Source organism: Notamacropus eugenii, chromosome 6, assembly GCF_028372415.1.
Source record: "Notamacropus eugenii isolate mMacEug1 chromosome 6, mMacEug1.pri_v2, whole genome shotgun sequence".
NCBI lineage: Eukaryota > Metazoa > Chordata > Mammalia > Diprotodontia > Macropodidae > Notamacropus > Notamacropus eugenii.
In genome coordinates this window covers 385,604,248-385,622,170 of record NC_092877.1, presented here as the reverse complement: position 1 = coordinate 385,622,170, position 17,923 = coordinate 385,604,248, and the positions used below count along the sequence as shown (strand labels likewise).

Here is a 17,923-nt window from a genome sequence, read left to right as displayed (position 1 = left end):
CCACTCCAGATCTTGGTCCCATCCTTAAGGGCCAAGATTTTGCACCTGAGCCATTTCTATTTTTTTCTCCCTTCCTCTTCTGTTTTCTGATTTTGGTGGGAATTCCCCAACTCTATCAGGGGCTCAACACGAGCTTCCATGGGAATTTGCATCTGGTAGAGGAAAAGCAAGGGCTTTGGAACCCCACCCTCAGATGTAGCGATCTAGAGGAAGAAGAGTATCCTTAGCAGTCATCTGGCATAAAGCCATCACTGGAGAAGTGACTTGGCTTCATCAGATCATAGATTGTGAGAAGGAGGGCAGTACAAGGTCCCAGATCTGAAGGAGGAAGCCAGTACCCTCACCTTACAGAGAGTGGATTGAGACCCAAATCGGGGAGGCGCTTAAGATCAGAGAGAAAACGGTGAAGCTGGAACTAGCATTTGGATTCCTGTCCCTGGACAGGTCGGGCTGGGTGGTGGCTCCACGGACCCTTCTAGTTCTCGGATTCTCTTGCCCTCCCTACCCCCACTCCCAGTGCAACGTGTGGCCCAGACTGCTAGGATAAGAGGCCTCATTTTTCATTCTGGTGTCCTGTGTCCCCTCCTTTTGCAGCTGAGAAAAGGCCACATTAATTAAGGTTTGGTGCCTCGCCTAAGGCCAGACAGCCGGCTCAGAGCAGGGGTTAGAAATCCTAGACCCTGAGCCCCTGGCAGTCCATTGTTCCAGGCCCTGAGCTAAGCCAGCCCCGAACGATAGGAATCCTGAGGGTAATTGTCAAGATGCTGAATTACACTCTCGGCAGGAGAGTATGGGAAAACCCCAAGGACTCCTGTCTCCTCCATAAGACATAAAACTGAAATGCTCATCACTCTCTGAAGATCTCAGATAACTTCTCTCTCAGAGCTGGGATGTCCTGAGTCAATTGGAGCTGGGTAATTGCCTCCCCTTCCAAATCCCCCTGCTGTCTTCCCTGTTCAGAAGAGGCTTCGTTCTCACTGGCTCTATTGTTTCCTTTATTGATTTTGAATTTGCCCTCCCCTCCTTCCAAGAAGGATTTGGGCTGGACTACAAAATTAAACACAATGTAAAGCAGGATAATTAAAAAGGAGAACTAAACAGAAATCCATTTAAAGGAGCCGAACCATAGATGTCACTAGGTACCTGAGATGAGTTGATTAATGCAGGGGGCACTAAATTAAGGTCAGAGTTCCTAGCAGGGAAGTCAGAAAGGGGAAACTGGAGGATTTTATAATTCTGTCTGAGTAAAGAAATCAGCTCAGATAATCTGCAAAGAGAATTTTTTTCCTGACTCCCAAAGGAAAGGTAAGTTTCCCATGGTGACCTTGACGCCCCAAGAAATCCTGTCTGTAGTTGTGTTTCACAAAAGGTACAGAAACGAGAGGTTTGGGGGGAGGGTGGGCAGCGTTATTGCTGCTTCCACATACTGTAAATGACTGCTAGCTTGAAGTTCCTTCTGTAACCTCATTTTAACATTATTAGAATACTCATCTCTATAGATAGTTGTAATTAATATCATACCCCCAAATGTATATCTCTTGTGAAACCTTCGAGGAAAACTGAAAGCTCAGTATTGAGTCTTCACCAGGGGAGGTTGTTTCTGTGGGAATGGGGGCTGGGCTAGGAGGTGCTTATGGAATACAGGGCTAGTGGGGGCTTAGAGAGTCTAAATGAAAAGCTCACAGAGGGGGAATTCAGAGCTGGCTGTCTGCAATTCTAGGGGCCGCCAATGAGTTTTTGGTCACTGCTGGCCAGCAATCCTTTGACCTCTCTGATGAGGGACTCCAGGTAATGACCTGAATGCTTCTGATATCAAGCCTCTTGGAGGTGGGGCTCTCCCTCATTCTGGGAAGGTCTGTGAGCTTCCACCTTGTCTCAGGATGTGATGAGGTTTCCTTGACAGGGGAGAGGCCCCAGACAGTCCTACTTAAACACCCAGACAGGCCTCATTTGAGATTCCAGACTTGGTGCCACTGTATACACAAACCTCACCCATGGGTAGATGAATCTGCAGCCCTGCTGGGCGGAGTTACAAAGTGATAGTTGTAGAATTGTTGGCACGTGGCTCTGACCAAACCAGAGGAGGAGGTGGGGAAACAGCTGCCCTATGACCTGCAGGATGACCCACAGAGAATTAGGCGGCTGTAGAATGTCCAGTCATGTACCTGGGCAGGGGCATGAACATCACCCTCCAAATGGGGCTGCACGATGTTGTTGCATTTGAAGAAGTGGGTGAGCTGCTCCTTAGCTTCATGAGAGGGAGCAGGAGACAGACAAGGGACTCCAGAGGGCAGAGGAGACTGAGCCCATTCTGGTTACAATGACTGGAGACCCACCTTTCTGTGACATCCAGGGATAGGGCTAGGACTGGTGGGATTGGCCTTAGTGCTCTCTAAGTTTTCTCCCCCCTATCAAGCAATGGTTCCTCGATTCCACAAGAAGGCTGAGGGGAAAACACAGACAGGTTTTCCTCTGCCCTGAGCCTTAGGCCAGCCATATCAATCGAGTCTGTGTGCTTCCGTCATCTTCCGAGCATAATGTTCTGCACATATTAAAGGCACAGACAGATAGATAAGGGTGATTCTGATTTATGAAGAGTTTGTCATCCAGAAGAGTCCATGATTAAGCATCTTGGTCCTGAGAGTAGACTAACCATCTCCTCCCCTAGCTGAACTATCAGCCCCTGTTAGGTTAATATACAAAGCAAAAGCTGACATTTGCCTAATCCCCAGGCCCCAAAGATACAGAAGAAAGAGTTCTCAGAGGACCCCAAAACAGCTGTTGGTAGGGTCTTGTCCAAGGAGGCAGTGGACCAAGGATGAAAAGTCCCTTGGGAGACAGGTTCTGGAAGACCTGGAATGCCCCACCTTCCAGATTCATAAAAGATGCCAGAACTTGATGCCTGAGAGTGGAAAGGGGAGGACCAATGCCAAGGCCATGATCCTTAAGCAGACGTAGACCCAAGCTTGATTAAAAGATATTTGTCAGAGGAAATGCTGAGGCTAAAATTTTTTTAACAAGCCTGGACTTGAGTGGTGTTTTCATTTAAGGTAAAAAAGAGGGCAGGACAACATGACAATAGCCACCCCCACATCTCCATCAGCTTTCATCATTTACGTTCCCAACAATAAGATGTTCCAGCAGGACATAAGCTCCCACAGGGCAGGGAACACTTGTTCTTTTTCTTTGTATCTCTAGCACCCATCATATGTCTGGTAGACAGTAGCTGCTCCATAAATGCTTGTGGAGCTGAAAACCATCTTGTCACCTTTCTTCCCACTCAGGTGTGTCTGTGAGTGTCCTTTGTGGTAATGAGGTCTCCCAGGGTTTCTGGGATAGGGGGAGAGGGGTTTGAAGAGATGAGAGATGAGAAGCAAAGTGACTTAGCCAATGGCAAATGGAAGACCAGGACTGGTAGGCTTCTGCTCCTGGGTTCTTTTCACTTAGACCACAGCTCAGAAGAGTCCTTTGGGCAGGTGAGCAGAGTATTGGAGGGAGAGCGGAAAATCTCCCCTAAGTGGAGGGATGTGGAGGACACTCTCATTGAGACAAGCTCTTGGAAGGACGAGGGGATGACTGGTGAAGTCAGCATCAGACTTAGAGTTGAGTGTGTGTGTGTGTGTGTGTGTGTGTGTGTGTGTGTGCTATGTAAAGAACTAGTTTTTATCTAGCACTGCAAGGTTTTCAGATATATACGTATACATATATATGTGTAAGTACTCATTTGGGAGGTAGGTGCTATTACTATCACTATTTTACAGCTGAGGAAACTGAGGCAGATAGTGGTGACACAGCTAGCAAGCGGCTGAGGAAGGTTTTGAACCCCAGTCTTGCTGCCTCCAGGCTCCCTGTCTGAGATGCGTCATTGTCCAGCCGCCGCTGCAAAGGCGGGTTCTTGCTCAGGCCCTACCCCCAGGGACGTCTCAATCTATTCTCCCAGCCTCGGTTTCCTCCGAATGACAAGGCTGAACCACCTGACCCTTCCAGCTCCTTGAGGGCCTGGACTGTCTTTCTCTGCATCCTGCGTCCCACTACTTGACCCATTGTGGACACCCCATAAATGTTTCTTGGCCGACTCCTAGGTTTCCTGCCGTGGCTCTGAGGGCAGTTTCCTCCCTGGCTGGCATCACCGTCCACAGAATGTAAGGAAATGCTTTGGCAGAGCACGAGTCACGTAAAGGCTAGGAGGAGGGGCGTGACTACCGGCTTCAGGAACCGGGAATTCCAGGCAAGGAGGAAAGCCAAGACCCCAGTGCCGTGGTCCAAACTTAGCTCGCCCCGGTGTCTGGCTGCTCCCTGGCTGCCAATACATACATACATGCGGTCGGGCTGCTGAATGCCTCATTGAGGCACCTGAGCGAGCCTGCCAGTCAACAGCTGTATTTTCCTGGCTCTATTAAGCAGCTTACGAGGGAGCGGTCAGACCGTCCCAGCGGCTCTCACTTTTGTGGGCCTGGCTCGGCCCCACCATGGCGGACCTCCCAAGCAGATCCATGCGCCGGTGAAACCTGACTGGAAATTCACTGGCAACCTACTCTTCACCCCGACGGGTGCTCTTGGTCTGTGCTCGGTGGAGAAGGCAAGGACTGAGCTGAACGTGGGCAGGTTCTCCCATTGATTCCAGCTCCTCTCTCCAGCCACTGGGCCTGTGGTCAAGCAGCCAATCCTGTTCATCGATTTGTTTTCGGGTAACTTCCGTGCAAAGGCTGCTCCTGGGGGATGATGGGCAGGGAACGAGCTTCCACTTGGGGTGGGAGAGCACCGGAGGATGCCTTCAGTACTGGGAGGGAGCTGAGGCCATCTGCTCCAAACCCTTAGTATAGGCGAGGAAAGTGGGACGCGTGGACTCAGAGGTAGAGCTCCAGGAGTGCATCGGCCCTGCTTTGGTGTTCTCCCAACACCAAAAAAAAAGTGTTAGAGTGTGACCGTTGTGGTGCGGCATCCTTCAATAGGTGGATTTCTCAGCCGTCATCGGTGAAGGAGTTCAAAGGAGACGGGAGGGCCACACGTTCCCGTGGTGCGGGAGCAGTCCCCACCCTGGGTCCCTGCTCCCCAGGGGAGCTTTGAACAGGCGCTCCTGTGTATCGTCCCGTGGCCAGGAGTCAGTCAGGTTCATTCTGCTTTCCTTCACCTGTCTTAGTGGGCGTGTCCAGGAGTGATTGTTTAAGACCAGCTGGGAAGCTTGGGGAATCTTAAGGGAGCAAGACTCAAGGGAAGAAGGAAGTAATGTGGGACGTAAGCCTATGTCTTCAGGACTCACTAACAGCTGACTTGGATATGGCAACTTGCGGTTAGCAAATAGACATGTTGTATATGTAGATATACATGTAACATGTGTGAGCTATGTGTGTATATTGTATAGAATTATATCTCATATAATCATATACTTAATTTCATAGGTGTATGTATGTATATAATATCACGAGATGTAATCATTGTAAAGCATTCAGCACATTGCTGGACACACAGTAGGTGCTTAATAAATGTGTATTTCCTTTCTTCTATGGGGTTTATAATACACAAAAGGGTCAACCCCCTCCACCCCGCCTCCACTCCTCACCATTGACAAGGCTAGGCTTTGCAAAGCATTGGAGGAGGTCTGAACAGTAATCCTGTGAAGGAGGAGTCTCTTCCTAGTATCATTATGCCTCCTTTAAGGTGTCTCAGAGAGTGATATCTCCATTGCCACATAGCTACCAAGAACAGAGACAAGATTCAGCCCCAGGTCTCTGGAACCTGGGTTCAGCTCCCTCTGCACTAGGTGCGCGCCCACATTGGGGATGGAGGGAGGCCAGTGCCAAGAGCTCTCTATCTGTGTGATGCTAAAATAAAAAACCACAGTGATCTCAAACTAAAAATCCACCACAAAGCAGCAGTGAATAAGTCACTTCTTTGGTGACTGGCATAATATAACCTTTTTTTTAACTGAACTGGGTGATGCCGAGCAGGTCACTTTCTCTCTGTGCCCTGGAACTGGTTTCTGTAGTCACAAACAGAGAGACGGGCCATTTGAAAGATAGAGAGATTCCCCGTACCCACAGTTCTCTCAACTGACAAAAGGACAGCTCTGTGTCTAGTCAGTAAAATGAATTCAGTGAAAGTGGTTCAAGTATCTACACATGAGTTTGGACTTTTCTTAGAACACTTAGATTCAGGTCTGTCCTCTCTTACTGACTACCTGGATGACTTTGAGGAAGTCAGTTCCCAGCATGAGTTTCTTCATCTGTAAAATGAGAGGGCTGAGAGGGCAATGTGGTGTGGTGCTCTGGAGCTTGAGGATTTGGGCTCAAATCTCCCTCTGATGCTCACACCACACATGACCTTGGGCAATAAGGTCTTAAGATAGACATCTGGAAAATGGGGGGGTGGGGTATAAGATGGTCTCCAAGGTCCTGACCAACTTGAAACTTGGCAGTTGGCCAGGGAAACACTTTTATTCTTGTGTTAAAATCTTGGAATCTGAGAATTCTGCTTTATCCATTTCTAGTTGGGGCTTCAATATGTGAGTGAACAAGATTTCCAAAGTGTGAGTGATCATTTGCCTTTCCAGTTAATTGTAAGATTTGCTATTGACGCACCAATGGCCCCAGAGTACTTGCTGAAATAAAGACAATGAACAGTGTACTCATGGGAAGCTCAGGCTCATGGAGAGAATTGATTTAGAAGCCTAACAAGGGTCTTGGAGCCTTAATTTTGCAACACAGTCGAATACTGTTCTGGAATTTAAAGAATTGTAAGCCAGGCATTTTTCTGAGGATGGGGAGAATCAAATCAAATGGGGTGACAAATAATTGTGGCAGTTGAAATAAGAGGTAGAGATTGCACAAGATTGTCAGCAACTCAAGCAGAACTGGATTGAGCCTGCTCCTAAAGGGATGTGCCCATCTGGAAGGCGTTCTCCAGCCCTTGGCCAATGGCCCAAGACTTGCAAAGGAAACTGAGGCAGTCCAGCTCCTGGCTCTAACACTTTTCACCCTGATACTGAGCCATGCACACCATTCCACAGACACAGCCAATCTTGTGCACTTGAACGAGAAGAAGATGAAATGAGAATCGATTAAGAAACCAGATTCCCTCTTTCCCCCCAAACACAGTGAATAGTGAAGGAGAGCTTGAGGTCAAGGCCAACAGGGCACCTTATAGACACAGTCTTATCTGACCCTCACAACAGCCCCAGGAGCAAGGTTGCAAACGGTGTTCTTATTCCTACTTTACAGATGAGAACACTGTCGCACAGCGAGAAATAGGATCCAAACCTCAGACTCTTCCTTGTTCCCAGTATACCATATACTACCTCCCAGTGTGGAATTCTAGATTCTTTGAATACTAGCTAGAGTGATTCATGCATACAGACATATAAACATATTATATAACATATCTACACACATATAAATAATAAATACATGCAAATGTGCATAAATGTACACGTGTAACTGGCCCCACTGTGTGAAAGCCAGGCATGTTACATTTCGTCCCTCTTTCAGGCTTCTATCGTCTCTGTTGTTTCCTTGAGTCCCCACTGATGGTGCCCCTCAATTTTAGGCAATCCCTAGTACCCCATTCCATTTAAGTACTTAACAGTCAGATGAGCTTTTACAAAAGAATATTTACTTCCAAAGTAGAGCAAAAACCAACACATAAACACCCCCTCCCTAACCCCTGGGGGCATGATCCCCTCTTACACAACATCAGTCCCTGGAGACTCTCTCTGCACCAAGAACTGAAAAGGGCAAATAGAACAGATTAAACCTTAAGTTCTCTCTGAAGGGAGAGAGAATTCTCCCACCTCACTGAACTCAGTTCACGGTGCTCATGCTTCAGATGACCCGGACCTTCCCCTGCCCTGGATTGGGAGCGCCAGCCTGTCCTAGGCAGAGAATTTGAAAGATATAGCCAGAGGCCACACCCATTCACCAGGTAGAGGGACACAGGACACCTTCTCGATGAAGACATTCTTGACATCTCCCCCATGAGCGCCTTCAACTTAGGTGATCTTGGTCTGTAGTGATGCTTGATTACAAATGCCTATAAAGATCTATATAGCTGTATTCCTCATTCCCTTCCAAACAGGCTACTCTTCAAGTTGACTATATCACAGTTACAGCTCTGGTCCTAATAATTGCCGCATAGTACTAGGTTTTTCCAGACTTAAAAATGCTACAAATAGCTTGGGTTAGAAGTGAAGTAAATAGATATACTTGGGCTGGGGAGGGGGGTGCGATATAGGGATTCAGAAATGAAAAGAATACTTTGAAGTGAGGGGGGAGAGGGTGAGGTGGTTAACCTCACACATTTGGCTTCTAAGCGGAGTACAGACTGGGATAGGGAGACACTTGAGGCAGGGACGCTGAACAGGCTAATCTGCACATAATGGGAGGTTTCTCATTGTTTCCACCTCTCTGTGATCAGTCCAACTGGAGGGCCCAGGTTGCACTAAGATAGCTCAGTTCTGAGGACACCTGAGCGGGTCTACTTTCAATGCCTCAGTATTTATGGTGATGTCTCCCTTCTCTTGCAGTGTAAGCAAACAGTGTAAGCAGGAGAGCCCAGAGGAGCAGAGGATGGGACCAGGAAATATGCTGTCCTTGGTTGAAAGCTATTTCCCCTTTTGCTGGTCCCTCCCATCAATAAGACAGCTTCCCTGCTGCTCCACCCCCACCATAAGTGTGTGTGTGAGTGTGTATGTGTTGATAGCCTCATCCCTGGGGATGTCCAACTTGTGCCTGGACAATCTAGGATAATCTTAAAGGGATTCCTACTGTGAATGACTTGCCTGCATTAGATGGTCTCCAGGTTCCTTCCATCTCTAAGATTTCACAATTCCACTGATGTTTTTCTTCTAATGGGGCCCACAGAGCCAGGCTGACTGCTTTACCAGACAGGCCAACTTCCTGTCATCCTGGGGGTTAGGGGATGGGGGATGGGGGTACACTTCCTGACTTGACAAAGACAGAACATGAGGACCTCACGCAAACCCGCCCACTTCCTGGTTTTCTTCCAGGACAGTCTGAAATGTAGGACAAAGTGGGGACTTAGGGGATAACTACACAGGTCAGAAATCAGAGATGCCAGAGAAGTCACAAGTTCTGAGTTTGAAATCTAAGGACCTAGGGTTGAAATCTCGGCTCCCACAGTGACCATCTGTGAGACCCTGGGCAAGTCAGCTTGTCTCCATGAGGCTCAGTGCCCTCATCTGTAAGATGGAGGTGATGATCTGTGTGTTGTCTAACAGGACAGGTCCTTTGAAAACTTTAGATTTTAATGCAAATGTGAGTAGTGGTAATAGCAGCAGCAGCAGCAGCAGCAGCAGCAGCAGCAGTAGTAGTAGCAGCAGTAGCAGTAGTAGTAGCAGTAGCAGTAGTAGTAGTAGAAGTAGAAGGAGTAATAGTAGTAGTAGTATTAGAAGTAGTAGTAGCAGTAGCAGTAGTAGTAGCAGAAGTAGTAGTAGTAGTAGTAGAAGTAGTAGCAGTAGTGGAAGTAGTAGTAGCAGCAGTAGTAGCAGTAGCAGCAACAGTGATAATAGTGGTGGTGGTGGTAAAATAATAATAAGGACAGCAACAACAATATTTATAAGGCACTTTACTTACATTGTCTTGTTTGATCCTCACAATAACTCTATGAGGAGGTAGGTGCTATTTTTACTTCCATTCTAATAAGGAAACTGAGACTGAAAAAAGATGTAGTGATCTGTCCAGGGTCACACAGCTAGAAGGTGTCTGAGGAGGAATTTGAATTCAGGTCTTCCTGACTTCAGGTGCAGAGCTGTCCATTGTGCTACCTAGCTACTAAAACTTGTGTTATCATTATCATTAACATTATTTTTTTATTCTTTGTGCCTTTTTCTATGTGATTCAGATGGAAATGGTGGTGGTGGATCCTCACTATCCTCTTTTTTTTTTATTTACTATTTCATGATCTATTCCAAAGGTCAAAAGAAATACTTTTTGTAATTCATTAACCAAACAACAAGCATTTATTAGCACTGTGCGCAAGGAACTGGGCTAAGTTTTAAGCCTATTAGGACAAGCAGCTGATGATCCAGCTTTCTCCAGTAAGAGTAAGAGGAAACTAGCGCATCCTCCCTCTGCTCAGTGAAAATATTTTGTGTATGACAGTGAAGCAGAAGAGACAACAGGGATGCCATGAACCTCATCCCATTTCCACAGGACTTGGACCTCCTTGGCTTGGCTTCCATGTGTTTCAAGTTCGGTGGGGTTTTTTCCCATACAACTTGGAAATTATTCCTATTTGGGATGGCAATATCTATGAATAACATTGTTCTTAAGTTTTTATGAGTCAATGTCACATGCAGGTGAGGAAGGTTTAATTTGTGATAATTGTCAGGAACTGGTAGAATCCATTGGTTGAGTTCTCCAGGATACTCTGATGTCTGTGTTTATTATGTGCCAGCCCATGAAAGACAGCAAACTCCTTCCCGATGCATAATTATAGCCAACAGCTCGTGTATTACTAGGTATTCTTGGTAGGTGCTAAAACTTTTATGACCTACAGTCTCCACCACTTCCTGGTCTAACCTCCATTGATCCAGAGGTCCAGGCTCCTTAAGGATAATCCTTCTGAGGTTTCTGGTCCTAAATTGCCACCATAAACCCTTCTCTTTCCACAAACAAATCTTCACGATTCAGCCATTTTGGGGGCACTCTGTCCACATGTTGTGGGCTAAGTTCATACAGATGTTGCCTAGAGAGGACCTTTTAATTCTGCCATTGGGCTGTAATCACTTCATAGACTCCATCTGGAAACAAGCCACTTTCAGCTACTTGGGGCAAATTCAGTGTTGTGTCCCTATTGTTCTCAGTCTTGACTTGCTCGTTGGAAGGATGTCTGTTTGTTCCTGAAGTATTTTTGCAAGTTTTTAACCTGCTTACCCTAAGCTTTAGAAATCTCTAGCAATCTTCTTCCTTTTGGAGTTAATTCAAATCAAGTCAACAAACATTTATTAAATGCATATTGTATGCCAACTACTATTTGAATGCTAAAGGAACCCCCCCCCCCCCCCCCCCCCCCGCCACACACACACCAAAACAACAACAAATGACACAAGGAAGGGTCCATCCTTCTATAGAATTATTGGCCCTACCTCTATTTTTTAAAAATAATGTCAGAGATTTTATTAGACTACTTTTTGAATTTGTTATGGTCCCTTTTTATAATTCCAAAGATTATGTATGTGTCAATTGTACTTAATGTATCTTTCCCATTCAGTTTTGATTTCAGGATGCGAAGGAGTCTCTTAACATGCATCCAGAGCTTTTCCTTGAGATCTTCACATTTGATACATCTTACCTAGAGGAGACCAAGATATTTGTAGCTATCACCTTCAACCACTGGATTCAAGATCAACGTTTTCAGTCTCTGTGACATCATGAGGAATGTTCTTGAGCTATATATGTGACATACTTCTCAGGGGGAAATAAAGCAAAAGACAGTATGCTACTGATGAGGAAAAACTAAAGTCCCACCATGAAGGACAAAGAGATGTGGATCTTTCCCTCCCTCCCCAGTCTGGCTGTGAGCTGCTCAGACAGTGAAGATACAATGTAAATTGGAAATATTTGTTAGACAGTCCTGCAACATGTTCTTACCTTTTAGAGGGACATCTAATGAGTGCAGTGGACTCTAAATGTTTTATATTTCCGAGTGAAGCTGTGGGCTTTTGTGAGTTTATTTGGTTTCTGTGCTGGTGGAAATAAAAGACTGTCCCTTACTCAATATCCATATTATACACTGTGACATATACAGAATGTGAAGAACCTGTAATCTACACTTGAGTCTATGTAAGCCTAGACTACCTGGGGGAAGGGGCTAGGCTGTGCAAGGGTCACAATCACTTTATTTATCCTTCCCAATATTTCCTTCATCTAATGACAGGGAGGCCCAAGAAGACAAAAAAAAATTACACCCTGTTGCTCCTCCTGGAAAATCGTAAGTACTCTAAGAAACAAGGAAACATAATTCAATAAATTTTGTTTAAAAAAATAGAAAAAATTTCTCATCTTGCAAATTGTGCTCAGAACTCCTGGTGAGTTTGGACATCTCCTGGCCCACAGATAGATGCAGCTAATTCCTCCTACTTTCTACTTCCCCTCCATCGCTTACCACTGGCCATCTGCCACCATAGCCCTTGGCCCCTGTGATTCAGGGCTGCCCAGATGAGACACTGAGCTGGAGGGTGTCACTAACCTTAAAATTCATTTTGAATCCTGGGAAGTATTGTCATTTCCCTTCCTGAGACTTTTGCCTCCCTGCTCCCTCCACCCCAGAACCAGGTCAACATCCCCGGGGAAGAAGCTTTCAATTTTGTCCCTCTATTGAAGGGAGGAAGAGGGGCAGGGAGAGGGAGAAAAAGAGGTGAAGTTAAACATCAGTCCTAGAGTACACAAACATCTGTCCCATCTACAAGCCCTTGGAGGGGAGAAGATCCAAGGGAGGTTGGAAGGGAAGCAGAAGGGGTTCTTGTCAGATTTTTTCCCCCTTGACAGTTATGACTTGTATGGAATTCTTAGACAGATCAGCCATTTGTGGGCTCTATCCAACACACACACACACACACACACACACACACACACACACACACACACACACACACACACACCTCAATATAAAAACCAAAGCTTACAGACAAGCCCAAGAAACACCTACTAGCTAGAGAATGTCATATAGGAAGAGTCATGATGTTGGTGTGTTCAAACAAAACAACTTGGGGGAATTCTGGGAGCTTCTGATCTAGACCAGCTCAACAAGCAGGAGCAGAGCACCTACTATATGTCAGGCAATGGTAGGGTGCTTGGGATACAAGGATAAAACTCCTCAAGGTGCCTACATTTTACAGGAGGAAAATATGCAGGTGTACTGGAGGCTCATATACACAGAGAAACAAAAAAAAAGTAAATATGAATTGGGGTGGAGAGAACTAACACCTAGAAGACCTGGGAAAGTCTTCAAGGTGCCCGGCTTTAAAGGGCCAGAGGAGGAGTGTCCCAGACCTAGGGATAGTCAAGGCAAACACTCAAGGGTGGGAGATGTAACATTCTGTATCAGAACTCAATTCAACAAATATTTGTTAAGTACCCTCTATGTTCAGGCTGAAATTGTTGAAGAGAAGGAATGTCTAAGACTGGCAAAGTAGGAAGGGGTCAACTAAAGAGCTTTAAGTGCCAAGCAGAAGGATTTATGTTTGATCCTGGAGGGGATAGGGACTCACTGGTGTTTACTGAGTAGAAGAGTGACAAAGTCAAAACTATGCTTTAGGAAAATCTCTTTGGCAGGTTGACTGGAGGATGGAATGCAGTGGGAGGAGAGGTGGTACATTGAGGCAGAGAGACTAATTAGAAGACCGATGGTCCTAGTTCTGGGGAGAGTTGATGAGGCCCCATGTGAGTGGAAAAAAGGGGACAAATGAAAGAGATGCCAAGGATGTAACATGGACAAAATTCAGCACCAGATCAAAAAGTCAGCGTCACATCAAATGAGTGACTGAGAAAAATGTTCACTACTGGTGTCATCCATCATATGAGTTGAAAGGAAGCTGAGTCTGGGTCATGTAGCAAGAACTAGGAGCAACCACTGGGCAGCACAGCTGCTCTTCCAGCTCCAGCACTGTGGGAAGAACACCTGTGAGGGATTAAAGGCAAGACATGGACAAAAGTTACACAGGATGGGCATGCACAGGTGGGTTGGAACTTGGCATCACTGGAGGGAATGTCCTCCTCCAGGACACAGCAGATCCATCAAAGTTTCCAAAGAATCTGTCATTCATAAGATGCGAAGGGAAGGGAGAAAAGGAATGAAATGGAGGGAGGGGAGAGGAGGGGAAGTGAGCAGAGATGAAACTCAAACCAGGGCTTTGAACTTCTTTTTACAAGAGTGCTTGCTGCCCACTCTTTCAGGCTGTGCCAGGAGCCGGTTGACAGGAGGCTTGTAAGTATCAGCTCATCCAAGCCATCCCTGTGTGAACCTTTGTCTGGGCTAGCCCAGATCGGAGGGGAGCTGCCATTATTGGAGGATCAGAAAGAGCCTGCTTTCTCCCATCTGAGCACAGGGTTTAGCCTAGAGAAGACCAGTCTCCAGCGGTGCACTGGGGGAAGGATACCTTCTCCTTAGAAAGAAAAGGCATGGCATCCATCAGCCCAGGCTCTCTCTTTCTTTTTTGACCTTTGTATTGTTATCGAGGGTCCCCTCCCATCTCCAAGGCTAGCATCTCTTCTCACTTCCCTTTCCTTCCCTTATCCCATTCTTTCCTGGCCTCTTCTCTCCATCTCTTCATCCTCCTCTTCTCCCACTCACTCTAGTCTGCAGTTCTGCTCTGTTCTCATCCTTCTCCCCACTTCTCTTCTCCCGATTTCTGTTCTTCCCTTATTCCTATCCCGTCCCGTTCTCTTCTCTCCTAGTCTTTTCATGTGTTGTCCTTGCTGTCCTTTCCCTCTTCCTCTCCTTTCCCCCCCTCTTCCTCTTCCTTACTTTCTCTCTTTCCTCCTGTCCTCATTTCCTCTCCTCTACTTCCCATAACAGGACATGAACCCAGTAGATCAAAGGAAACTAGGCTACCCTCAGGGGCTGCTGGAAGGTTCTGAGGCACTCCTTGGGTCACCAGAGAGCTTGGCAGGACATTGCTGCCTCCTTTCCCTGTCCTGCTCCCTCACTGACAGTAGAGGAAGGGGTTGGCAGACCAGAGCCCAGTGAACTTTGACTCTCTCTCTTAGTCCTATCTAAGAAACCCCAAGGGGATGCTGCCCATGGGCCTTTAGCCTAGACCTGATCTAGGTCTAGCTGCTGCAGCCTGGTCCCACTCCACAGGACCAGAGCTCAAGTCAGGCTTAGAGCATCCTCCAAGCCCTTGGTGCCCCCTGTAGGATGAAGGACAATCAAGCCACCTCTGATGGGGCTTGGCAGTGGAGACCCTCACCCCTTCAGTCCCCTGCCACTGATACCAGGGCAGAAAGTGTGCCCCTTGGCTAAACTCGCCTCTTGGAACCTCCTCCAAGTTTGCCCCTATTTGGAGGCTCTGAGCTCTCCCCAGCCTGACAAAGTGGTCCACAGGAGCCCAGTTTACATTCCCCCAGCATCCTTTTCATTCCCTCTAGTGTTCCCCGGGCTACAGGAACATCGGTGGCCAGTTCAGAGCAAGCTTTCTCCTGATCAGCCAAGTGAGCAGTGTCCCTGAGAAACAGTGGTCAGGTCTGGCCATCTGGTGATCCCCAACCATTCACAGAGAAGGCCAAAGAAGCAATGAGGCATAAGGAGAAGGACAACAGATTTGGGGGCAGAAGAGCCATGTTGGAATCTAGTCTCTGCTTCCTGTATGGCTTTGAGTTCATCTTTAGAAGAGCAGAGAATGTTAGTGTGAGAAGGGAGCTTGGAGGTTGTGGGGCACCATACTCTTCAAGGGAGATGGAACCTTGACTTTTCCCTAACACATTATTTCATGAGGTGCTGTCAGCACAGTCATAGCAATGACTAACATGAATGCAGCACTTTATGGTTTGCCAAGTATTTGAAACATGTTAAGAGATAAAAAGCTATTGCTATCCCCATTTTACAGATGAGAAGGCCAAGGCTGAGAGAGGTACAACTCACCCAGGGTTACACAGTAAATGCCTAAGGGGTCAGATCATAGAATCTGAGAGCTACAAGAGAAGAGACCTAAGCAGCCATCTAGTCCTACCTGTACCCAACCCCTCCACCTTCCCAACATCCTTGACAAACAGCTACCCAGAGAAGGTCAAGGTGGCACAAGCCATCACCTCTTGGGGAAGTCCATCTCTTTTGGGGCAGCTCTAATTGTCCCTGACTTATGTAAGGCCAAAGTGCTGCCTTCTCCTAGGCAGCACTTTGTTGTTAAGTCAAATCTGCTCAAGAGTTCTAAAAAAACCTTTACTCTGATTCACAGGACTGAGACAACTGATATCTATTCTATATATGGCAAACTGTAGCATATTGGATCAATATGAACACCAGAGCTGCTTTCTGATTATGGGACAAATATGATTCCTATGATTATAGACAGAAGATAAAAACCTGGTTACTCACAACAGGCTAAGGTTGGATCATCCACAGAGAGGAGTCTGAGACTAAGCCCAGAAATAAAAGGGAAGAGAGAGAGACGTGAAGGACAGATTTCAGACCTGCATCAGGTATGTTTGAAGCGAGAAATGATGGATGCTACACTTGCTGTTGGGGAGGAGAAAACCTAGGTAAGCAGAGAAAGTTTGGAAGCAAAGAAGCAGAGAAATCATCTATCAAGCTGTGGTCAACTAGTTTGACTGAGTCCTCGTGCCCAGTAAGGCATTCGTTAAGAACAGCTTGGATCAATGCAGCAGTAAAGACATCTGCTCAACACAGGAGCTATAATCATCAAGGAACTTTTATGGAAAGTTCCTGAGACCAGAAGACACTAAAGTTCACATTTGCAGAGTTGTGAGTGGTCCCAAACATACAAGCAGTCTGTCTCCTTGGCAGACTTCTATAGCTGTTGGACCACTATCTCCCATAGATATTGGAGGCATTATAGGGAAAGTGGAATCCAGGCTTATGGATGGATGGCGATGCTGTTATTATCCCTGACTTGCTTTAACATATGAATACCTGAAAAAGTTCAGCTGTTTGGTGGCAGTCCTTTTCTGGGAGGCTGGACCTGTGCATTAGAGAACAGGCTGGAGTGATCTAGTTAGCCCAGAGAGTGAAGAGGTGTCTAGCTACCTTGTGTGATAAGTGTGAGCTCCTATGCTTTGGACAGTTGGCCTCCCAGGAACATCCCATTATGTTTGGATTAAGCCTGAAGTTGCTTTCCTATAACTTCTCCTTTTTACTCCTAGCTGTTCCCTCTGGGGCCAAGCAGAAAAGTCCAATCCTTCTTCCACATATCCACAGACACCACTGTTGTATGCTCCCTCAGTCTTCTCCAGACTCAACATTCCCACCCTCCCATGGCACGGAGTCTACTCAATCTCCTGGTTGCCCTCTTTAGGCTCTTTCCAGCTTATCAGTGGTTCCCAGAACTGAATGCAATCCTTCCCATGGGATCTGACCAGGGCAGAGAGATCAGGACTGGCCACTCCTTTTTCCTGGAAGTATTGCTCCCTCTCAACACAGCCCCAGCTTCCGGTAATTGCTAGCAGAGTTTCTCATGAGGAGTCACTTGCTCCGTGCTTGGCCAGGCCAGGCTCCCTAAGACAAGCCCATCCCTGGGCCCACTTTTGCAGACTTGAAAAGCCCCTCTGGTGCATTATCTGAGCACCCAGGGTCATCTCCCCTCTTTAGTGGAGACATGAGGAAGTACACCAGTGAGCCCTCCTAGTTCTGCTGGGCTTTTCTGGGCATGGGTCTTTCCTCCTGGCAGCCTTGGGAGGGATTATCAGTGCTGTGATGACACTCCCCTTATTTACAGTGACTCAGCTAGCCAAGGCTGGAGCTGGGTCTTGAGCCTCAGGCCATGTAGGCGCAGGGCTCCCTCCACTCTGTCACTCACAACTGAGTTTCATGGGGAGCTGGAAGGAACCTCAGAGGTCATCCTTAGTAAGAAGAGCAATCAGCCCACCAGAGCATCCCTCCCTCCAAACAAGGCACAGCTGTTTCTCCTTTGCCTCTTCTGCACCTAAATGTGGGGAAGGGGCTGCAAGAAACCATTTGTTCTTTCAGGATGGAAACCTAATCGTGAACTTCTGTAAGAGGTTCCTGCCAACTTAAAGAACTTATTCATTGTCCCCACAAGGGCACCCAGATGGGCTTTTTTCCAGCTGCCCTGGAGGTGACCAGCAGAGAGTTTTCCAATCATTTTCTTTGTGTGACTTCTCCTTTGGAGACAAATTTAATGACTTTCTTTACATATTTGTTCTATTAAGAGCCAAATCTGCCCACAAACTGAAATAGCAGACTTGCCAGGCTTCGCTTGGGGGCTTCAAAA

At 46.8% G+C, this 17,923-nt stretch overlaps 1 long non-coding RNA gene across 1 annotated transcript; it reads left to right on the top strand.

The window, feature by feature from the left end:
• Positions 1-4,398: 4,398 nt before the first annotated feature.
• On the top strand, positions 4,399-11,733 carry LOC140510349 (uncharacterized). The gene is made up of 2 exons (XR_011969209.1): positions 4,399-4,688; positions 11,227-11,733. It is a non-coding gene; the product is annotated as an uncharacterized lncRNA (long non-coding RNA).
• The last annotated feature ends 6,190 nt before the right edge of the window (positions 11,734-17,923 follow it).